Here is a 24592-nt window from a genome sequence, read left to right as displayed (position 1 = left end):
CACTTGGAAGAGACGTGGAGGTCGCAGTAGCTTAACAAGACAGTTTTAATGCCCCTTCGAAAAGTGGTGGAGGTCACAGTAGCTTAACAAGACGGTTTTAATGCCCCTTGGAAGAGACGTGGAGGTTGCAGTAGCTTAACAAGACGGTTTTAATGCCTCTTGGAAGAGACGTGGTGGTTGCAGCTGCTTACCGAGACAGTTTTAATGCCCCTTGGAAAATGGGTGGATTTCGCAGTAGCTTAACAAGACAGTTTTAATGCCCCTTGGAAGAGAAGTGGAGGTTGTATTAACTTAACAAGACGGTTTAATGCCCCTTTGAAGAGAAGTGGAGGTCGCAGTAGCTTAATAAGATGGTTTTAACGCCACTTGGAAGAATGGTGGAGGTCGTAGTGGCTTAACAAGACAGTTTTAATGGCCCTTGGAAGTGATGTGGAGGTCGCAGTAGCTTTGCAAGATGGTTTTAATGCCCCTTGGAAGAGATATGGAGGTCGCAGTAGCTTAACAAGATGGTTTTAATGCCCCTTGGAAAAGTGGTGGAGGTTGCAGTAGCTTAAGAAGACGGTTTTAATGCCCCTTGGAAAAGTGGTGGAGGTCGCAGTAGCTTAACAACATGGTTTTAATGCCCCTTGGAAAAGTGGGGGAGGTCACAGCAGCTTAACAAAATGGTTTTAATGCCCCTTGGAAAAGACGTGGAGGTTGCAGTAGCTTAACAAGATGGTTTTAATATCCCTTGGAAAAGTGGTGGAGGTCTCAGTAGCTTAACAAGACTCTTTTAATACCCCTTGAAAGAGACGTGGAGGATGCAGTAGCTTAACAAGACAGTTTTAATGTCCCTTGGAAGAGATGTGGACTTCAGAGTGGTTTAACAAGATGGTTTTAATGCCCCTTGGTAGAGACATGGAGGTCACAGTAGCTTAACAAGACGGTTTTAATGCCCCTTGGAAGACATGTGGAGGTCGCAGAAGCTCAACAAGACGGTGTTAATGCCCCTTGGAAAAGTAGTGGAGTTCGCAGTAGCTTAACAAGATGGTTTTAATGCCCCTTCGAAGAGATGTGGAAGTCGCAGTAACTTAAAAAAATGGTTTTAATGCCCCTTGGAAAAGTGTTGGAGGTCGCAGAAGCTTAACAAGATGGTTTTAATGCCCATTGGAAGACACGTGGAGGTTGCAGTAGCTTAACAAGACGGTTTTAAAGCCCCTTGCAAAAGAAGTGGAGGTCGCAGTAGCTTAACAAGATGGTTTTAATGCCCCTTGGAAGTGATGTGGAGGTCGAAGTAGCTTAACAAGACTATTTTAATGCCCCTTGGAAGAGATGTGGAGGTCGCAGTAGCTTAGCAAGACGGTTTTGATGCCCATTGGAAAAGTGGTGGAGGTCGCAGTAGCTTAACAAGACGGTTTTAATGCCCCTTGGAAAAGTGGTGGGGGTCGCAGTAGCTTAACAAGAAAGTTTTAATGCCCCTTGGAAGAGAAGTGGAGGTTGCAGTAGCTTAACAAGACAGTTTTAATGCCCCTTGGAATAATTGTGGAGGTCGCACTAGTTTAACAAGATGGTTTGAATGCTCCTTGGAAGAATGGTGGAGGTCGCAGTAGCTTAACAAGATGGGTCTAATGCCCCTTGGAAGAGATGTGGAGGTCGCAGTAGCTTAACAAGACAATTTTAATGCCCCTTGGAAGACATGTGGAGGTCGCAGAATCTCAACAAGACGGATTTAATGCCCCTTGGAAAAGTGGTGGAGGTCACAGTAGCTTAACAAGATGGTTTTAATTCCCCTTGGAAAAGTGTTGGAGGTCGCAAAAGCTTAACAAGACGGTTTTAATGCCCCTTGGAAGACACGTGGAGGTTGCAGTAGCTTAACAAGACGGTTTTAATGACCCTTGGAAGAGAAGTGGAGGTCGCAGTAGCTTAACAAGATTTTATTGCCCCTTGGAAGTGATGTGGAGGTCGCTGTTATGTTCTGCTACCAGAGCTAAGGAAAGAGAGGAGATCTGTCCCGACGATAGAACTCAGCTTAATCCCTACGATGTAACAGGGAACCTGATCCTGCGATCAGACCTGCTAAAGTCCTAAGCTAGTCTGTACGGAGACCTATAGATGTGGGGAATGAATCCCTACAAGTACTAAGGACTGGGAGGAAAATGGGACACCTCCTAACAGAAATAGTAGCAGACAGACGAACAAACAAAATATATAGAACATAGAGGTCCGTAGACCAAGCAAACTAACAGAGTTAGATACAGAGCACATGCTAGCTAGAAAGTAGTTAAACAATGAAGTCCAGCAAAGCCAGAAGGGCGGAGCAGGATTAAATAGGCCAACAAGGTCACGTGACCAGCAAATGAAAAAACCTAAGAACAAGGTTCTAACAGTACCCCCCCCCTTCTAAGAGGATCCTCCGGATCCCCTAGGACCAGGCTTATCAGGAAATCTCCTGGGAAACGCTCTGATAAGTCTGGACGCGGAAACATTATCCGACCTCACCCAAGAGTTATCCTCGGGTCCGAAACCTTTCCAGGCCACAAGATACTGCAAACTACCTCTATACTGTCTAGAGTTAAGGATGCGAGAAATTTCATATTCCCCGTCCTCCACCACCGGAGGAACAGAGGCAGAGGCGTCACAATCCGATACAACAGCTTTTTTCAACAGAGAGACATGAAATACCGGATTAATTCTCCAGGAGGTAGGAACCTCCAACCTAACAGCAGATTGGTTGACAACCTGAAGCATCTTAAAGGGCCCTACAAACTTGGGACCCAATTTCTTAGAAGGAATCCTCAACCGCAGATTCCTAGAGGACAACCAAACCATGTCACCAACAGCGAACAAAACCTCCTGTCGTTTCCTATCAAAGTAGTCTTTAGATTTTCTGTTGGCCTCCTGAAGATTACCACATACATCCGTCCAAACTCTCTCCAAATCACCGGAAAAATTCTCCTCCTCAGGCACGGCAGATCCCAACTTGGAGAACGACCCAAACGACGGATGTCTCCCAGAACAACAAAAAAAAGGCGAACAACCAGCAGAAGAAGATGTATGATTGTTCAGAGCAAATTCAGCAAGTGGCAGAAACTCAGACCACCCCTCTTGATTGTCTGCCACAAAACAACGCAAGAACATCCTGGTTTTTCCTTTCTGTCTGGCCATTAGATTCAGGATGATATCCTGACGAGAACGACAAATGATCTCCCAACCTGTCACAAAAGTCACGCCAAAAACGAGCCACGAACTGAGGACCTCTATCAGAAACAATGTCAGTAGGAACGCCATGAAGTCTGACAATTTCCTTGACAAAGGCCTTAGCGAGAGTTTTAGCGCAGGGCAGTTTGACGAAGGGAACCAAGTGACACATCTTGCTAAAACGGTCCACGACCACCCAGATGACAGTAAAACCCTCAGAGGGGGGAAGGTCAGTTATAAAGTCCATAGCCAAATGTGTCCAAGGAGCACTGGGAACCTCCAAAGGACAAAGCAACCCCACAGCAGGAGTATGTGAGGACTTAGATCTAGCACATATAGTACATTGGCGCACCCACTTAATGACTTCCTTCTGCCATCCAGGCCACCAAAAACTGCGACCCACCAGTCTCTTGGTCTCAGAGATTCCGGGATGACCTGCCAACCGAGATTCGTGACACTCAACAAACAAATCTCTCCTAAAGGTCCCAGGCACAAACAACCTCCCATGAGGAGTGTTAGATGGGGCATTCTCCTGTGCTTTAAGAATCTCATCTTCCAAAACAGAGTCCAAAGCAGCTATCACAACACCTTCTTGTAAAATGTTCTCCTCTTTCTCAGCACCGACTATGGGAGAAAAACTGCGAGACAAGGCATCCGCCTTAACATTCTTAGTACCAGGGATTTAAGTAACAGAGAAATTAAACCGCGAGAAAAACAGTGCCCACCTAGCCTGACGGGCATTCAGGCGCTTGGCAGCATCAAGATATATCAGATTTTTATGATCCGTAAGAACCTGAATGGGAAATTCCGCACCTTCCAAGAAGTGGCGCCAGTGTTCAAATGCGAGTTTAATAGCCAATAATTCCCGATTACCAATATCGTAATTCAGTTCAGTCTCCGAAAATTTTTTTGAAAAAAAGGCACAGGGATGTAATCCATCCCCGTTATCCTGAGACAATACTGCGCCAACCCCCACAGAGGAAGCATCAACCTCAACCAAAAACGGCTTAGTCACATCAGGCTGCATAAGGTTGGGAGCAGAGGTGAACCTCTCCTTGAGATACACAAAAGCTTCAATGGCCTCAGAAAACCACTGAACCGCATCAGCACCCTTCCTGGTGAGATCGGTCAGAGGTTTGACAATACTAGAAACATTTTTTATGAATTTTCTGTAATAATTGGCGAAACCCAAAAACCTCTGTATCGATTTCAAACCAATAGGCCTAGGCCATTCCTGTACAGCTTGAACTTTAACCGGGTCCATCTCAAAACCTTCGCTGGAGATAATGTAGCCCAAAAAACTAATTCTCTGTACAGCGAACTCACATTTCTCCAGCTTAGCAAAAAGCGAATTGTCCATTAATAACTGTAATACCTCACGTACGCTCCGCCAATGAGACTCCAGATCCGGCGAATAAATCAAAATGTCATCCAAATACACAACCACATTTTTGCCGATCAAAGGTCTAAGGATGTCATTAATAAGATTCTGAAAAAATGCAGGAGCATTAGTAAGACCAAAAGGCATAACCAGATTCTCAAAATGACCCACAGGAGTGTTAAAAGCAGTCTTCCATTCGTCACCCTCCTTCATGCGCAACAGATTGTATGCCCCCTTAAGGTCGATTTTAGAGAACCACTTGGCCCCCATTAACTGGTTAAACAGATCAGGAATCAATGGCAGTGGGTAAGGATTGCGTACAGTAATTTTGTTAATCTCACGAAAATCCAGACAAGGACGTAAACCGCCGTCCTTTTTTTTTACAAAAAAAAATCCAACCGCCACAGGAGACTTAGAGGGCCTAATGTGACCGGCGGCCAAACTTGTCTGTATGTATTCCTCCAAAGCCTTTCTCTCAGGAATAGTAAGGTTAAATAAACGACTTTTAGGAAGAGTCGCTCCAGGGACAAATTCAATAGAACAATCATAGTCTCTATGGGGAGGCAAAACCTGCGATTCCTTCTCAGAAAAAACTCTCCAAAAATCCTGAATAGGAACAGGCAATTCTCCCCTATCCAAAGCTGCAATACGCCCGTTACAACACTTGTCATAACATTTATGGCTCCAGGATTTAATTTCACTGGTAGACCAATCCAGTACAGGATTGTGAAATTTTAACCAGGGCAATCCCAATATTACTGGAGAAGGCAAGTTATTCAACACTACCAAATCCAATTTCTCATGGTGAACACCATTAATAGTGAGAGGAAATTCACAGACCTTGAGAGTAATATTCTTCAAAGGGGAACCATCCACAGAAACCACAGCAATGGGGGATGATAAAGGTTCGGGTTTTAAATTGAGTCTTTCCAAGAATCCCCCATCAATAACATTCAGAGTAGACCCACAATCAACAAACACCCGAAATTCCATTAATTTTTCCTGAGCAATCGTGGAAGCAGCTAAAAATACACCCTTGGAATTTAAACAGGCAATACGGGCATGACTGACCATTTTTTTTTCTTTCTTGATACGAAGCTCACAGTCTTTAATTAAATGACCAGATTTTCCGCAATAGAAACACAAGCCTTCAGAAAATCTGCGATCTTTTTCTTGAGAGCGAGGTGCCATCGCTCCAATCTCCATCGATTCACCACTGTTAGTACACACATTCTCATAACCAGAAACTGACATAGCAGAGGATTTGCTCTCATTAACCCTTGCACGCAGTCTCCTATCCACCCGTATAGCTAATTGCATAGCCTGTTGCAAATCTTCAGGTGTAGGATAAGCAATTAGCAGGTCTTTAACCCTTTCACTGAGCCCAGCAAGAAATAGACTTTTCAGAGCAGAATCGTTTCACCCTGTTTGAGTAGACCATCGACGGAAATGAGTACAATATTTTTCCACATTACCTGATCCCTGTCTCAAACGTCTTAACTCAGTCTCAGCTGATGAGACACGGTCAGGATCATCATATAATAGTCCCAAAGCAGAAAAAAAACTATCCACTGAACTGAAGCATGTATCACTAGGTTGCAAAGAAAAGGCCCACTCCTGAGGCTCTTTGCGCAAAAGTGACATTATAAACCCTATGCGCTGGGAATCATCCCCAGAGGACTTGGGTCTCAAACGAAAATACAATAAGCAAGCATTTTTAAATGAAAAAAATTCTCGGTGTTCACCAAAAAATAAATCCGGCAAACGTACCTTAGGCTCCAAGAAATGTGCTCCAGGACAGTTACTCACGTGTTGACGGAGCTCAGTCACCTCCAAAGAGAGTCCCTGCAGGTGTTTAGCCAAATCCAGAACCGACACCATGATGGAACAGAAAAAATCTTTCCTTAGAGCATTTGCTGGTATGGACTTACTGTTATGTTCTGCTACCAGAGCTAAGGAAAGAGAGGAGATCTGTCCCTACGATAGAACTCAGCTTAATCCCTACGATGTAACAGGGAACCTGATCCTGCGATCAGACCTGCTAAAGTCCTAAGCTAGTCTGTACGGAGACCTATAGATGTGGGGAAGGAATCCCTACAAGTACTAAGGACTGGGAGGAAAATGGGACACCTCCTAACAGAAATAGTAGCAGACAGACGAACAAACAAAATATATAGAACATAGAGGTCCGTAGACCAAGCAAACTAACAGAGTTAGATACAGAGCACAGGCTAGCTAGAAAGTAGTTAAACAATGAAGTCCAGCAAAGCCAGAAGGGCGGAGCAGGATTAAATAGGCCAACAAGGTCATGTGACCAGCAAAGGAAAAAACCTAAGAACAAGGTTCTAACAGTCGCAGTAGCTTAACAAGACCATTTTAATGCCCCTTGGAGGAGATGTGGAGGTCGCAGTAGCTTAGCAAGATGGTTTTGATGCCCCTTGGAAAAGTGGTGGAGGTCGCAGTAGCTTAACAAGACAGTTTTAATGCCCCCTGGAAAAGTGGTTGAGGTCGCAGTAGCTTAACAAGAAAGTTTCAATGCCCCTTGGAAGAGACGTGGAGGTTGCAGTAGATTAACAAGACGGTTTGAATGCCCCTTGGTAGAGATGTGGAGGTCGCAGTAGCTTAACAAGACGGTTTCAATGCCCCTTGGAAGAATGGTGGAGGTCGCAGTAGCTTAACAAGATGGTTTTAATGCCCCTTGGAAAAGTGGGGGAGGTCACAGCAGCTTAACAGAATGGTTTTAATGCCCCTTGGAAGAGACGTGGAGGTTGCAGTAGCTTAACAAGATGGTTTTAATGCCCCTTGGAAAAGTGGTGAAGGTCGCAGTAGCTTAACAAGACGGTTTTAATACCCCTTGGAAGAGACGTGGAGGTTGCAGCAGCTTAACAAGACAGTTTTAATGCCCCTTGGTTAAGTGGTGGAGATCGCAGTAGCTTAACAAGATGGTTTTAATGCCCCTTGGAAGAGACGTGGAGGTCACAGTAGCTTAACAAGACGGTTTTAATGCTCCATGGAAAAGACGTGGAGGTCACAGTAGCTTAACAAGACAGTTTTAATGCCTCTTGGAAAAGTGATGGAGGTCGGAGTAGCTTAACAAGACGGTTTTAATGTCCCTTGGAAGAGATGTGGAGTTCAGAGTGGTTTAACAAGATGGTTTTAATGCCCCTTGGAAGAGACGTGGAGGTCACAGTAGCTTAACAAGATAGTTTTAATGCCCCTTGGAAGAGACGTGGAGGTTGCAGTAACTTAACAAGATGGTTTTAATGCCCCTTTGAAGAGAAGTGGAGGTCGCAGTAGCTTAATAGGATGGTTTTAATGCCCCTTGGAAAAATGGTGGAGGTCGTAGTGGCTAAACAAGACAGTTTTAATGCCCCTTGGAGGTTATGTGGAGGTCGCAGTAGTTTAACAAGATGGTTTTAATGACCCTTGGAAGAGATATGGAGGTCGCAGTAGCTTAACAAGACGGTTTTAATGCCCCTTGGAAAAGTGGTGGAGGTCGCAATAGCTTAAGAAGATGGTTTTAATGCCCTTTGGAAAAGCAGGGGAGGTCACAGCAGCTTAACAAAATGGTTTTAATGCCCCTTGGAAGAGACGTGGAGGTTGCAGTAGCTTAACAAGATTCTTTTAATGCCCCTTGGAAAAGTGGTGGAGGTCGCAGTACCTTAACAAGACAGTTTTAATGCCCCTTGGAAGAGACATGGATGTTGCAGTATCTTAACAAGACAGTTTTAATGCCCCTTGGTTAAGTGGTGGAGGTCGCAGTAGCTTAACAAGACTGTTGTAATGCCCCTTGGAAGAAACGTGGAGTTCGCAGTAGCTTAAAAAGACGATTTTAATGCTCCTTGGAAGACACGTGGAGGTCGCAGTAGCTTAACAAGACAGTTTTAATCCCTCTTGGAAAAGTGGTGGAGTTCGCAGTAACTTAACAAGACGGTTTTAATGCCCATTGGAAAAGTGGTGGAAGTTGCTGTAGCTTAACAAGATGGTTTTAATGCCCCTTGGAAAAGTGGTGTAGACCGCAGTAGCTTAACAAGATGGTTTTAATGCCCCTAGGAAGAGATGTGGAGGTCGCAGTAGCTTAACAAGACAATTTTAATGCCACTTGGAAGAGACGTGGAGGTCGCAGTAGCTTAACAAGACAGTTTTAATGCCCCTTCGGAAAGTGGTGGAGGTCACAGTAGCTTAACAAGACGGTTTTAATGCCCCTTGGAAGAGACGTGGAGGTTGCAGTAGCTTAACAAGACGGTTTTAATGCCTCTTGGAAGAGACGTGGTGGTCGCAGCTGCTTAACGAGACAGTTTTAATGCCCCTTGGAAAATGGGTGGATTTCGCAGTAGCATAACAAGACAGTTTTAATGCCTCTTGGAAGAGACGTGGAAGTTGTAGTAACTTAACAAGACGGTTTAATGCCCCTTTGAAGAGAAGTGGAGGTCGCAGTAGCTTAATAAGATGGCTTTAACGCCCCTTGGAAGAATGGTGGAGGTCGTAGTGGCTTAACAAGACAGTTTTAATGCCCCTTGGAAGTGATGTGGAGGTCGCAGTAGCTTTGCAAGATGGTTTTAATGCCCCTTGGAAGAGATATGGAGGTCGCAGTAGCTTAACAAGATGGTTTTAATGCCCCTTGGAAAAGTGGTGGAGGTCGCAGTAGCTTAAGAAGACGGTTTTAATGCCCCTTGGAAAAGTGGTGGAGGTCGCAGTTGCTTAACAACATGGTTTTAATGCCCCTTGGAAAAGTGGGTGAGGTCACAGCAGCTTAAAAAAATGGTTTTAATGCCCCTTGGAAAAGACGTGGAGGTGGCAGTAGCTTAACAAGATGGTTTTAATGCCCCTTGGAAAAGTGGTGGAGGTCTCAGTAGCTTAACAAGACTATTTTAATACCCCTTGGAAGAGACGTGGAGGATTCAGTAGCTTAACAAGACAGTTTTAATGCCCCTGGGTTAAGTGGTGGAAGTCGCAGTAGCTTAAAAAGACGGTTTTAATGCTCCTTGGAAGAGACGTGGAGGTCACAATAGCTTAACAAGACTGTTTTAATGCCTCTTGGAAAAGTGGTGGAGGTCGGAGTAGCTTAACAAGACGGTTTTAATGTCCCTTGGAAGAGATGTGGACTTCAGAGTGGTTTAACAAGATGGTTTTAATGCCCCTTGGAAGAGACGTGGAGGTCACAGTAGCTTAACAAGACGGTTTTAATGCCCCTTGAAAGACATGTGGAGGTCGCAGAAGCTCAACAAGACGGTGTTAATGCCCCTTGGAAAAGTGTTGGAGTACGCAGTAGCTTAACAAGATGGTTTTAATGCCCCTTCGAAGAGACGTGGAAGTCGCAGTAACTTACAAAAATGGTTTTAATGCCCCTTGGAAAAGTGTTGGAGGTTGCAGTAGCTTAACAAGACGGTTTTAAAGACCCTTGCAAAAGAAGTGGAGGTCGCAGTAGCTTAACAAGATGGTTTTAATGCCCCTTGGAAGTGATGTGGAGGTCGAAGTAGCTTAACAAGACTATTTTAATGCCCCTTGGAAGAGATGTGGAGGTCGCAGTAGCTTAGCAAGACGGTTTTGATGCCCCTTGGAAAAGTGGTGGAGGTCGCAGTAGCTTAACAAGACGGTTTTAATGCCCCTTGGAAAAGTGGTGGAGGTCGCAGTAGCTTAACAAGAAAGTTTTAATGCCCCTTGGAAGAGAAGTGGAGGTTGCAGTAGCTTAACAAGACAGTTTTAATGCCCCTTGGAATAATTGTGGAGGTCGCAGTAGCTTAACAAGATGGTTTGAATGCTCCTTGGAAGAATGGTGGAGGTCGCAGTAGCTTAACAAGACAATTTTAATGCCCCTTGGAAGACATGTGGAGGTCGCAGTATCTCAACAAGACGGTTTTAATGCCCCTTGGAAAAGTGGTGGAGGTCACAGTAGCTTAACAAGATGGTTTTAACTCCCCTTGGAAAAGTGTTGGAGGTCGCAAAAGCTTAACAAGACGGTTATAATGACCCCTTGGAAGACACGTGGAGGTTGCAGTAGCTTAACAAGACGGTTTTAATGACCCTTGGAAGAGAATTGGAGGTCGCAGTAGCTTAACAAGATGGTTTTATTGCCCCTTGGTAGTGATGTGGAGGTCGCAGTAGCTTAACAAGACTATTTTAATGCCCCTTGGAGGAGATGTGGAGGTCGCAGTAGCTTAGCAAGATGGTTTTGATGCCCCTTGGAAAAGTGGTGGAGGTCGCAGTAGCTTAACAAGACGGTTTTAATGCCACTTGGAAAAGTGGTGGAGGTCGCAGTAGCTTAACAAGAAAGTTTCAATGCCCCTTGGAAGAGACGTTGAGGTTGCAGTAGATTAACAAGACGGTTTTAATGCCCCTTGGTTGAGATGTGGAGGTCGCAGTAGCTTAACAAGACGGTTTCAATGCCCCTTGGAAGAATGGTGGAGGTCGCAGTAGCTTAACAAGACGGTTTTAATGCCTCTAGGAAGAGACGTGGAGGTCGCAGTAGCTTAACATGATGGTTTTAAAGCCCCTTGGAAGAGACGTGGAGGTCGCAGTAGCTTTAACAAATGGTTTTAATGCCATTTGGAAGAGACGTGGAAGTCACAGTAGCTTAACAAGTCGGTCTTAATGCCCCTTGGAAAAGTGATGGAGGGCGCAGTAGCTTAACAAGACGGTTTTAATACCCCTTGGATGAGACGTGGGGTAGCAGAAGCTTAAAAAGACGGTTTTAATGCCCCCTGGAAAAGTGGTGGAGGTCGCAGTAGCTTAACAAGACGGTTTTAATGCCCCTTGGAAGAGAAGTGGAGGTTGAAGTAGCTTAACAAGAACGTTTTAATGCCCCTTGGAAAAGTGGTTTAGGTCGCAGTAGCTTAACAAGATGGTTTTAATGCCCCTTGGAAGAGACGTGAAGGTCGCAATAGGTTAACAAGATGGTTTTAATGCCCCTTGGAAGAGACGTGGAGGTTGCAGTTGCTTAACGAGATAGTTTTAATGCCCCTTGGAAAAGTGGTGGATTTCGCAGTAGCTTAGCAAGATGGTTTTAATGCCCCTTGGAAAAGTGGTGGAGGTTGCAGTAGTTTAACAAGATGGTTTTAATGCCCCTTGGAAAAGTGGTGGAGGTCGCAGTAGCTTAACAAAACGGTTTTAATGCCCCTTGGAAAAGTGGTGAAGGTTGCAGTTGCTTAACAAGACGGTTTTAATGCCTCTTGGAAACGTGGTCAAGGTCGCAGTAGCTTAACAAGACGGTTTTAATGCCCTTTGGAAAAGTGTTGGAGGTCGCAGAAGCTTAACAAGATGGTTTTAGTGCCCCTTGGAAGAGACGTGGAAGTTGCAGTAGCTTAACAAAACGGTTTTAATGCCCTTTGGAAAAGTGTTGGAGGTCGCAGAAGCTTAACAAGATGGTTTTAATGCCCCTTGGAAGAGACGTGGAGGTTGCAGCAGCTTAACAAGACGGTTTTAATGCCCCTTGGAAGAGAAGTGGAGGTCGCAGTAGGTTAACAAGACTGTTTTAATGCCCCTTGGAAGAATGGTGGAGGTCGCAGTGGCTTAACAAGATGGTTTTAATGCCCCTTGTAAGAGATGTGGTGGTCGCAGTAGCTTAACAAGACGATTTTAATGCACCTTGGAAGAGACGTGGAGGTCGCAGTAGCTTAACAACATGGTTTAAATGCCCCTTGGAAGAGATGTGGAGGTCGCAGTTGCCTAACAAGACGTTTTTAATGCCCCTTGGAAAAGTGGTGGAGATCGCAGTAGCTTAATAAGACGGTTTTAATGCCCCTTGGAAAAGTGGTGGAGGTGGCAGTAGCTCAACAAGACGGTTTTAACGCCCCTTGGAAAAGTGGTGGAGGTCGTAGTAGCTTGACAAGATGGTTTTAATGCCCCTTGGAAGAGACATGGAGGTTGCAGTAGCTTAACAAGACAGTTTTAATGCCCCTTGGAAGAGATGTGGAGGTCACAGTTGCTTAACAAGACGGTTTTAATGCCCCTTGGAAGAATGGTGGAGGTCGCAGTAGCTTAACAAAACGGTTTTAATGACCCTTGGAAGAGACGTGGAGGTCGCAGTAGCTTAACAATAGAAATAGATGCAAATATGCCTGTGATCGTAAGCGCAAAGGTGATGGATGGGAATAAAAAACCGCTGAATAAGACACGGGCAGATGGTCAATTGAGACCTTTTATTAAAAAACCTTGTATAATCCACAACGCGTTTCGACAGCACGCAGGCCGTCTTCATCAGGTCATACAAGGGGGTAGGCTTGGAAAATTTAAAAAGGGTCCAAGAGATGCTGATTGGACCATCAATTGATGACATAACAACAGGACAATTAACCCCTTATATTAAGAATAGAAACAGATAAAAACTTCAACATTTAAACAACATAATCAAATAACCCTAAAACATAACCACAAATTTATTACCACAAATTTATAATTAAACAAACAATAAACCCCAAAGAATATATATAAAAAATGCTAAATACTAATAAAATTATTATCATAACTGGGGATTCCTTGCCAGTCTCCCATGCCAGTACTGGCCCAGCCACAAGCTGTATAACAACTGCATTTTGACAAGGGTAGGCACATTCAGCTTAGAATGGCCATTAACAATAAATACCCTAAAAAAACTATAACATTATAAAATTTATCAAAATTTATTTTGCCACATTCTCAATAGTGAGATTGTGGCCTTCGGGTGCGAGTGTCCCCAATTTGAAAATCCAAAAACTTTCTTTTTTGATAAGATTCGATAAGCAATGTGATTCCTTTTTGTCTATTTGGTCAATAATTTTAAGGGTCATCTTATTGGGATATCTATGATGTACAGCATTAAAATGTTTAGAAAGACTATGCATTAGATACCCGTTCCGAATATTTTGCCTGTGCTTATTCGAACGGGAATGCATAGTTTGCACAGTTCGGCCCACATACTGTAGGCCGCATGTGCATTCTAAAAGATATACCACATAAGTGGACTGACATGTTAATCTATGTTTGATCAAAAAAGTTTCCCCAGTCGTACTAGATGTAAAATTTAGTGCTCCATCAACGATAGTGTGACAACACAGACATCTGGGACTGCGGCATTGGTAACAGCCCATATTGCCAATATTAGATTAGTGTGCCGCAGCTCTTTTAATAGTCGTGTTACTAGATGCCACAAGATTTTGTAGACTCCTATTCTTTCTATAAATGACCATTGGCTTCTCAGGGAGAGTGTTGGATAGTATTGGATCAGCTCTTAAAATATACCAATATTTCTGTAATAGTTTATATACAGTATTGCGGGGTTGGCAAAAAGTTGTTACCAAACTCCACTGCGAAATATCATTAGATGTACCTACGGATGGTCTAGAATTCAGCACCTTATCAACACACAATTCTTGTGTGAGGCTTTTTGTTTCATTAAATGCATCTTGTAGAAGCCCCTTAGGGCAACCTTTTTCCAGAAAACGTTTTTTTAAAATGTGAGATTCATTAAAAAAATCAGAATTTCGCGTGCAATTTTCGCGTATTCTCCAATATTGGCCATATGGTACGTTTCGAATCCAACCGGGGAGGTGTGCATTGTCAAACCTCAAATAGCTGTTCACATCAACAGACTTAAAAAAGGTTGACGTGAACAGTCCCCCGTGTCATCGAACCGCACCAACAGATCCAAAAATTGGATAGCTGAAAAAGACAGGGTTGCCGTGAACGATAAACCCTGAGGATTCTTATTGAGCTCTTCCACAAAGAGGAGTGCTTCATCCTCAGTGCCATCCCATAAAAAAATTAAGTCGTCTATGTTTTGCCTATATAAAATAATGTGGGATCCACCCAAGAAGGACTGAGCAATGAAGACAGATTCAAATGCACCCATAAAGAGATTAGCATAACTGGGTGCAAATATCGTCCCCCATTGCGCAGCCCCTCAATTGGCAGTAAAAGGATCCCTCAACAGTAAAAACATTATTCTCTAAAATGAAAACTATAGCAGCCAATAAAAAATTCTTCTGTTGTAGGGGCAAGGTGTCATCAGATGCAGTAGCTTAACAAGACGGTTTTAATGCCCCTTGGAAGAGACGTGGAGGTCACAGTAGCTTAACAAGACGGTTTTAATGTCCCTTGGAAAAGTGGTGAAAGTCGCAGGAGCTTAACAAGACGGTTTTAATGCCCCTTGGAAGAGACGTGGAGGTTGCAGTAGCTTAACAAGACAGTTTTAATGCACCTTCGAAAAGTGGTGGAGGTCGCAGTAGCTTAACAAGACGGTTTTAATGCCCCTTGGAAGAGACTTGGAGGTTGCAGTAGCTTAACAAGACGGTTTTAATGCCCCTTGGAAGAGACGTGGAGGTTGCAGTAACTTAACAAGACTTATTTAATGCCCCTTTGAAGAGAAGTGGAGGTCGCAGTAGCTTAATAAGATGTTTTTAACGCCCCTTGGAAGAATGGTGGAGGTCGTAGTGGCTTAACAAGACGGATTTAATGCCCCGTGGAAGTGATGTTGAGGTCGCAGTAGCTTAACAAGATGGTTTTAATGCCCCTTGGAAGAGATATGGCGGTCGCAGTAGCTTAACAAGACGGTTTTAATTCCCCTTGGAAAAGTGGTGGAGGTCGCAGTAGATTAAGAAGACGGTTTTATTGCCCCTTGGAAAAGTGGTGGAGGTCGCAGCAGCTTAAAAAGATGGTTTTAATGCCCCTTGGAAAAGTGGGGGTGGTCATAGCAGCTTAGCAAAATGGTTTTAATTCCTCTTGGAAGAGACGTGGAGGTTGCAGTAGCTTAACAAGATGGTTTTAATGCCCCTTGGAAAAGTGGTGGAGGTCGCAGTAGCTTAACAAGATGGTTTTAATGCCCCTTGGAAGAGACGTGGAGGTTGCAGTAGCTTAACAAGACAGTTTTAATGCCCCTTGCTTAAGTGGTGGAGGTCGCAGTAGCTTAACAAGACGGTTCTAATGCCCCTTGGAAGAGACATGGAGTTCGCAGTAGCTTAACAACACGGTTTTAATGCTCCTTGGAAGACACGTGGAGGTCGCAGTAGCTTAACAAGACAGTTTTAATGACTCTTGGAAAAGTGGTGGAGGTCGCAGTAGCTTAACAAGACGGTTTTAATGCCCATTGGAAAAGTGGTGGAAGTTGCAGTAGCTTAACAAGATGGTTTTAATGTCTCTTGGAAAAGTGGTGTAGACCGCAGTAGCTTAACATGATGGTTTTAATGCCCCTAGGAAGAGATGTGAAGGTCGCAGTAGCTTAACAAGACGATTTTAATGCAACTTGGAGGAGACGTGGAGGTCGCAGTAGCTTAACATGACAGTTTTAATGCCCCTTCGAAAAGTGGTGGAGGTCGCAGTAGCTTAACAAGACGGTTTTAATGCCCCTTGGAAGAGATGTGGAGGTTGCAGTAGCTTAACAAGACGGTTTTAATGCCCCTTGGAAGAGACGTGGAGGTCGCAGCTGCTTAACGAGACAGTTTTAATGCCCCTTGGAAAAGGTGTGGACTTCACAGTAGCTTAACAAGACGGTTTTAATGCCCCTTGGAAGAGACGTGGAGGTTGCAGTAACTTAACAAGACGGTTTTAATGCCCATTTGAAGAGAAGTGGAGGTCGCAGTAGCTTAATAAGATGGTTTTAACGCCCCTTGGAAGAATGGTGGAGGTCGTAGTGGCTTAATAAGACGGTTCTAATGCCCCTTGGAAGTGATGTGGAGGTCGCAGTAGCTTAACAAGATGGTTTTAATGCCCCTTGGAAGAGATATTGAGGTGGCAATAGCTTAACAAGATGGTTTTAATGCCCCTTGGAAAAGTGGTGGAGGTCGCAGTAGCTTTAGAAGACGGTTTTAATGCCCCTTGGAAAAGTGGTGGAGGTCGCAGTAGCTTAACAACATGGTTTTAAAGCCCCTTGGAAAAGTGGGGGAGGTCACAGCAGCTTAACAAAATGGTTTTAATGCCCCTTGGAAGAGACGTGGAGGTTTCAGTAGCTTAACAAGATGGTTTTATTGCCCCTTGGAAAAGTGGTGGAGGTCGAAGTAGCTTAACAAGACAGTTTTAATACCCCTTGGAAGAGATGTGGAGGTCGCAGTAGCTTAACAAGATGGTTTTAATGCCCCTTGGAAGAGATATGGAGGTCGCAGTAGCTTAACAAGATGGTTTCAATGCCCCTTGGAAAAGTGGTGGAGGTCGCAGTAGCTTAAGAAGACGGTTTTAATGCCCCTTGGAAAAGTGGTGGAGGTCGCAGTAGCTTAACAAGATGGTTTTAATGCCCCTTGGAAAAGTGGGGGAGGTCACAGCAGCTTAGCAAAATGGTTTTAATGCCCCTTGGATGAGAAGTGGAGGTTGCAGTAGCTTAACAAGATGGTTTTAATGCCCCTTGGAAAAGTGGTGGAGGTCGCAGTAACTTAACAAGACGGTTTTAATACCCCTTGGAAGAGACGTGAAGGTTGCAGTAGCTTAACAAGACAGTTTTTATGCCCCTTGGTTAAGTGGTGGAGATAGCAGTAGCTTAACAAGACGGTTTTAATGCTCTTTATAAGAGACGTTGAGGTCACAGTAGCTTAACAAGACAGTTTTAATGCCTCTTGGAAAAGAGGTGGAGGTCGGAGTAGCTTAAAAAGACGGTTTTAGTGTCCCTTGGAAGAGATGTGGAGTTCAGAGTGTTTTAACAAGATGGTTTTAATGCCCCTTGGAAGAGACGTGGAGGTCACAGTAGCTTAACAAGACGGTTTTAATGCCCCTTGGAAGAGACGTGGAGGTTGCAGTAACTTAACAAGACGGTTTTAATGCCCCTTTGAAGAGAAGTGGAGGTCGAGTAGCTTAATAAGATGTTTTTAACGCCCCTTGGAAGAATGGTGGAAGTCGTAGTGGCTTAACAAGACGGTTTTAATGCCCCTTGGAAGTGATGTGGAGGTCGCAGTAGCTTAACAAGATGGTTTTAATGCCCCTTGGAAGAGATATGGAGGTCGCAGTAGCTTAACAAGTCGGTTTTAATGCCCCTTGGAAAAGTGGTGGAGGTCGCAGTAGCTTAAGAAGACAGTTTTAATGCCCTTGGAAAAGTGGTGGAGGTCGCAGTAGCTTAACAAGATGGTTTTAATGCCCCTTGGAAAAGTGGGAGAGGTCACAGCAGCTTAACAAAATGGTCTTAATGCCCCTTGGAAGAGACGTGGAGGTTGCAGTAGCTTAACAAGATGGTTTTAATGCCCCTTGGAAAAGTGGTGGAGGTCGCAGCAGCTTAACAAGACGGTTTTAATGCCACTTGGAAGAGACGTGGATGTTGCAGTAGCTTAACAAGACAGTTTTAATGCCCCTTGGTTAAGTGGTGGAGGTCGCAGTAGCTTAACAAGACGGTTCTATTGCCCCTTGGAAGAGACTTGGAGTTCGCAGTAGCTTAAGAAGACGATTTTAATGCTCCTTAGAAGACACGTGGAGGTCGCAGTAGCTTAACAAGACAGTTTTAATGCCTCTTGGAAAAGTGGTGGAGGTCGCAGTAGCTTAACAAGACGGTTTTAATGCCCATTGGAAAAGTGGTGGAAGTTGCAGCAGCTTAACAAGACGGTTTTAATGCACCTTGGAAAAGTGGTGTAGACCGCAGTAGCTTAACAAGATGGTTTTAATGCCCCTAGGAAGAGATGTGGAGGTCGCAGTAGCTTAACAAGACAATTTTAATGCCCCTTGGAAGAGATGTGGAGGTCGCAGTAGCTTAACAAGATGGTTTTAATGCCCCTTGGAAGAGATATGGAGGTCACAGTAGCTTAACAAGACGGTTTTAATGCCCCTTGGAAAAGTGGTGTAGGTCGCAGTAGCTTAACAAGATGGTTTTAATGCCCCTTGGAAAAGTTGGGGAGGTCACAGCAGCTTAACAAAATGGTTTTAATGCACCCTGGAAGAGACGTGGAGGTTGCAGTAGCTTAACAAGATGGTTTTAATGCCCCTTGGAAAAGTAGTGGAGGTTGCAGTAACTTAACAAGACGGTTTTAATGCCCCTTGGAAGAGACGTGGAGTTTGCAGTAGCTTAACAAGACAGTTTTAATGCCCCTTGGTTAAGTGGTGGAGGTCGCAGTAGCTTAACAAGATGGTTTTAATGACCCTTGGAAGAGACGTGGAGTTCGCAGTAGCTTAACAAGGCGGTTTTAATGATCCTTGTAAGACACGTGGAGGTTGCAGTAGCTTAACAAGACAGTTATAATGCCTCTTGGAAAAGTGGTCGAGGTCGCAGTAGCTTAACAAGACGGTTTTAATGCCCCTTAGAAAACTGGTGGAAGTTGCAGTGGCTTAACAAGACGGTTTTAATACCCCTTGGAAAAGTGGTGTAGGCCGCAGTAGCTTAACAAGATGGTAATAATGTACCTAGGAAGAGATGTGGAGGTCGCAGTAGCTTAGCAAACGATTTTAATGCCCCTTGGAAGAGACGTGGAGGTCGCAGTAGCTTAACAAGACGGTTTTAATGCCCCTTGGAAGAGATATTGAGGTGGCAATAGCTTAACAAGATGGTTTTAATGCCCCTTGGAAAAGTGGTGGAGGTCGCAGTAGCTTTAGAAGACGGTTTTAATGCCCCTTGGAAAAGTGGTGGAGGTCGCAGTAGCTTAACAACATGGTTTTAAAGCCCCTTGGAAAAGTGGGGGAGGTCACAGCAGCTTAACAAAATGGTTTTAATGCCCCTTGGAAGAGACGTGGAGGTTTCAGTAGCTTAACAAGATGGTTTTATTGCCCCTTGGAAAAGTGGTGGAGGTCGAAGTAGCTTAACAAGACAGTTTTAATACCCCTTGGAAGAGATGTGGAGGTCGCAGTAGCTTAACAAGATGGTTTTAATGCCCCTTGGAAGAGATATGGAGGTCGCAGTAGCTTAACAAGATGGTTTCAATGCCCCTTGGAAAAGTGGTGGAGGTCGCAGTAGCTTAAGAAGACGGTTTTAATGCCCCTTGGAAAAGTGGTGGAGGTCGCAGTAGCTTAACAAGATGGTTTTAATGCCCCTTGGAAAAGTGGGGGAGGTCACAGCAGCTTAGCAAAATGGTTTTAATGCCCCTTGGATGAGAAGTGGAGGTTGCAGTAGCTTAACAAGATGGTTTTAATGCCCCTTGGAAAAGTGGTGGAGGTCGCAGTAACTTAACAAGACGGTTTTAATACCCCTTGGAAGAGACGTGAAGGTTGCAGTAGCTTAACAAGACAGTTTTTATGCCCCTTGGTTAAGTGGTGGAGATAGCAGTAGCTTAACAAGACGGTTTTAATGCTCTTTATAAGAGACGTTGAGGTCACAGTAGCTTAACAAGACAGTTTTAATGCCTCTTGGAAAAGAGGTGGAGGTCGGAGTAGCTTAAAAAGACGGTTTTAGTGTCCCTTGGAAGAGATGTGGAGTTCAGAGTGTTTTAACAAGATGGTTTTAATGCCCCTTGGAAGAGACGTGGAGGTCACAGTAGCTTAACAAGACGGTTTTAATGCCCCTTGGAAGAGACGTGGAGGTTGCAGTAACTTAACAAGACGGTTTTAATGCCCCTTTGAAGAGAAGTGGAGGTCGAGTAGCTTAATAAGATGTTTTTAACGCCCCTTGGAAGAATGGTGGAAGTCGTAGTGGCTTAACAAGACGGTTTTAATGCCCCTTGGAAGTGATGTGGAGGTCGCAGTAGCTTAACAAGATGGTTTTAATGCCCCTTGGAAGAGATATGGAGGTCGCAGTAGCTTAACAAGTCGGTTTTAATGCCCCTTGGAAAAGTGGTGGAGGTCGCAGTAGCTTAAGAAGACAGTTTTAATGCCCTTGGAAAAGTGGTGGAGGTCGCAGCAGCTTAACAAGATGGTTTTAATGCCCCTTGGAAAAGTGGGAGAGGTCACAGCAGCTTAACAAAATGGTCTTAATGCCCCTTGGAAGAGACGTGGAGGTTGCAGTAGCTTAACAAGATGGTTTTAATGCCCCTTGGAAAAGTGGTGGAGGTCGCAGCAGCTTAACAAGACGGTTTTAATGCCACTTGGAAGAGACGTGGATGTTGCAGTAGCTTAACAAGACAGTTTTAATGCCCCTTGGTTAAGTGGTGGAGGTCGCAGTAGCTTAACAAGACGGTTCTATTGCCCCTTGGAAGAGACTTGGAGTTCGCAGTAGCTTAAGAAGACGATTTTAATGCTCCTTAGAAGACACGTGGAGGTCGCAGTAGCTTAACAAGACAGTTTTAATGCCTCTTGGAAAAGTGGTGGAGGTCGCAGTAGCTTAACAAGACGGTTTTAATGCCCATTGGAAAAGTGGTGGAAGTTGCAGCAGCTTAACAAGACGGTTTTAATGCACCTTGGAAAAGTGGTGTAGACCGCAGTAGCTTAACAAGATGGTTTTAATGCCCCTAGGAAGAGATGTGGAGGTCGCAGTAGCTTAACAAGACAATTTTAATGCCCCTTGGAAGAGATGTGGAGGTCGCAGTAGCTTAACAAGATGGTTTTAATGCCCCTTGGAAGAGATATGGAGGTCACAGTAGCTTAACAAGACGGTTTTAATGCCCCTTGGAAAAGTGGTGTAGGTCGCAGTAGCTTAACAAGATGGTTTTAATGCCCCTTGGAAAAGTTGGGGAGGTCACAGCAGCTTAACAAAATGGTTTTAATGCACCCTGGAAGAGACGTGGAGGTTGCAGTAGCTTAACAAGATGGTTTTAATGCCCCTTGGAAAAGTAGTGGAGGTTGCAGTAACTTAACAAGACGGTTTTAATGCCCCTTGGAAGAGACGTGGAGTTTGCAGTAGCTTAACAAGACAGTTTTAATGCCCCTTGGTTAAGTGGTGGAGGTCGCAGTAGCTTAACAAGATGGTTTTAATGACCCTTGGAAGAGACGTGGAGTTCGCAGTAGCTTAACAAGGCGGTTTTAATGATCCTTGTAAGACACGTGGAGGTTGCAGTAGCTTAACAAGACAGTTATAATGCCTCTTGGAAAAGTGGTCGAGGTCGCAGTAGCTTAACAAGACGGTTTTAATGCCCCTTAGAAAACTGGTGGAAGTTGCAGTGGCTTAACAAGACTGTTTTAATACCCCTTGGAAAAGTGGTGTAGGCCGCAGTAGCTTAACAAGATGGTAATAATGTACCTAGGAAGAGATGTGGAGGTCGCAGTAGCTTAGCAAACGATTTTAATGCCCCTTGGAAGAGACGTGGAGGTCGCAGTAGCTTAACAAGACGGTTTTAATGCCCCTTGGAAGAGACGTGGAGGTCTCAGTAGCTTAATCAAACGGTTTTAATGCCCTTAGGAAGAGACGTGGAGGTCGCAGTAGCTTAACAAGTCTCTTTTAATGCCCTTTGGAAGAGACGTGGAGGTCACATTAGCTTAACAAGACGGTTTTAATGCCCTTTGGAAAAGTGTTGGAAGTCGCAGTAGCTTAACAAGACGGTTTTAATGCCCCTTGGAAAATTGAAGGAGGTCGCAGCAGCTTAACAAGACAGTTTTAATGCCCCTTGGAGAGACGTGGAGGTTGAAGTAGCTTAACAAGACAATTTTAATGTCCCTTGGAAAAGTGGTGGAGGTCGCAATAGCTTAACAAGACGGTTTTAATGCCCCTTGGAAGAGACGTGGAGGTTGCAGTCGCTTAACAAAATGGTTTGAATGCCCCTTGGAAGAGACGTGGAGGTCGCAGTTGCTTAACGTGACAGTTTTAATGCCCCTTGGAATAGGGGTGGATTTCGCAGTAGCTTAAAAAGACTGTTTTTATGCCCCTTGGAAAAGTATTGGAGGTCGCAGTAGCTTGACAAGATGGTTTTAATGCCCCTTGGAAGAGACTTGGAGGTTGCAGTAACTTAACAAGACGGTTTTAATGCCACTTTGAAGAGAAGTGGAGGTCGTAGTAGCTTAATAAGATGGTTTTAATGCCTCTTGGAAGAATGGTGAGGTCGTAGTGGCTTAACAAGACGGTTTTAATGCCCCTTGGAAGAGATATGGATGTCGCAGTAGCTTAACAAGATGGTTTTAATGCCCCTTGGAAAAGTGGTGGAGGTCGCAGTAGCTTAAGAAGACGGTTTTAATCCCCCTTGGAAGAGACGTGGAGGTCGCAGTAGCTTAACAAGACAGTTTTAATGCCCCTTTGTTTAGTGGTGGAGGTCGCAGTAGCTTAACAAGACGGTTTTAATGCCCCTTGGAAGAGACGTGGAGTGCGCAGTAGCTTAACAAGACGGTTTTAATGCTCGTTGGAAGACACGTGGAGGTCGCAGTAGCTTAACAAGACAGTTTTAATGCCTCTTGGAAAAGTGGTGGAGGTCGCAGTAGCTTAACAAGACGGTTTTAATGCCCCTTGGAAAAGTGGTGTAGGCCACAGTAGCTTAACAACATGGTTTTAATGACCCTAGGAAGAGATGTGGAGGTCGCAGTAGCTTAACAAGACGATTTTAATGCCCCTTGGAAGAGACGTGGAGGTCGCAGTAGCTTAAAAAGACGGTTTTAATGCCCCTTGGAAGAGACGTGGAGGTCTCAGTAGCTTAATCAGATGGTTTTAATGCCCTTAGTAAGATACATGGAGGTCGCAGTAGCTAAACAAGACTCTTTTAATGCCCCTTGGAAGAGACGTGGAGGTCACAGTAGCATAACAAGACGGTTTTAATGCCCCTTGCAAAAGTGGTGGAGGTCACAGTAGCATAACAAGACGGTTTTAATGCCCCTTTGAAGAGACGTGGAGGTCTCAGTAGCTTAATCAGACGGTTTTAATGCCCTTAGGAAGATACATGGACTAAGCAGTAGCTTAACAAGACTCTTTTAATGCCCCTTGGAAAAGAGGTGGAAGTCGCAGTAGCTTAACCAGACTGTTTTAATGCCCCTTGGAGAGACGTGGAGGTTGAAGTAGCTTAACAATGCAGTTTTAATGCCCCATGGAAAAGTGGTGGATGTCACAGTAGCTTAACAAGACAGTTTTAATGCCCCTTGGAAGAGACGTGGAGGTTTAGTAGCTTAACAAAATGGTTTTAATGCCCCTTGGAAGAGACGTGGAGGTCGCAGCTGCTTAGCAAGACAGTTTTAATGCCCCTTGGAAAAGGGGTGGATTTCGCAGTAGCTTAACAAGACGGTTTTAATGCCCCTTGGAAAAGTATTGGAGGTCGCAGTAAATTAACAAGACTTTTTTAATGTCCCTTTGAAAAGAAGTGGAGGTCATAGTAGCTATATAAGATGGTTTTAATGCCCCTTGGAAGAATGGTGGAGGTCGTAGTGGCTTAACAAGACGGTTTTAATGCCCCTTGGAGGAGATATGGAGGTCGCAGTAGCTTAACAAGATGGTTTTAAAGCCCCTTGGAAAAGTGGTGGACGTCGCAGTAGCTTAAGAAGATGTTTTTAATGCCCCTTGGAAGAGACGTGAAGGTTGCAGTAGCTTAACAAGACAGTTTTAATGCCCCTTTGTTTAGTAGTGGACGTCGCAGTAGCTTAACAAGATGGTTTTAATGCCCCTTGGAAGAGACGTGGAGGTCACAGTAGCTTAACAAGACGGTTTTAATGCTCCTTGGAAGAGACGTGGAGGTTGCAGTAGCTTAACAAGCCAGTTTTAATGCCTCTGGGAAAAGTGGTGGAGGTGGCAGTAGCTTATCAAGACGGTTTTAATGCTCCTTGGAAAAGTGGTGTAGGCCGCAGTAGCTTAACAAGATGGTTTTATTGCCCCTAGGAAGAGATGTGGAGGTCGCAGTAGCTTAACAAGACAGTTTTAATGCCCCTTGGAAGAGAACTGGAGGTCTCAGTAGCTTAATCAGACGGTTTTAATGCCCTTTGGAAGAGACGTGGAGATCGCAGTAGCTTAACAAGACGGTTTTAATGCCCCTTGTTGGAAATGTGGTGGAAGTCACAGTAGCTTAAAAAAATGGTTTTAATGCCCCTTGGAAAAGTAATGGAGGTTGTTGTAGCTTAACAAGACGGTTTTAATGCCCCTTGGAAGAGATGTGGAGGTTGAAGTAGCTTAACAAGACAGTTTTAATGCCCCTTGGAAAAGTGGTGGAGGTCGCAGTAGCTTAACCAGATGGTTTTAATGCCCCTTGGAAGAGACTTGGAGGTCGCAGTAGCTTAACAAGATGGTTTTAATTCCCCTTGGAAGAGTAGTGGAGGTCGCAGAAGCTTAATAAGATGGTTTTAATGCCCCTTGTAAGAATGGTGGAGGTCGTAGTGGCTTAACAAGAC

Source organism: Phyllobates terribilis, unplaced genomic scaffold (genome assembly GCF_046119375.1).
Source record: "Phyllobates terribilis strain yellow unplaced genomic scaffold, ASM4611937v1 Scaffold_2__4_contigs__length_985480577, whole genome shotgun sequence".
In the NCBI taxonomy this organism is placed as follows: domain Eukaryota; kingdom Metazoa; phylum Chordata; class Amphibia; order Anura; family Dendrobatidae; genus Phyllobates; species Phyllobates terribilis.
Note: the sequence above shows the minus strand (reverse complement) of the source record.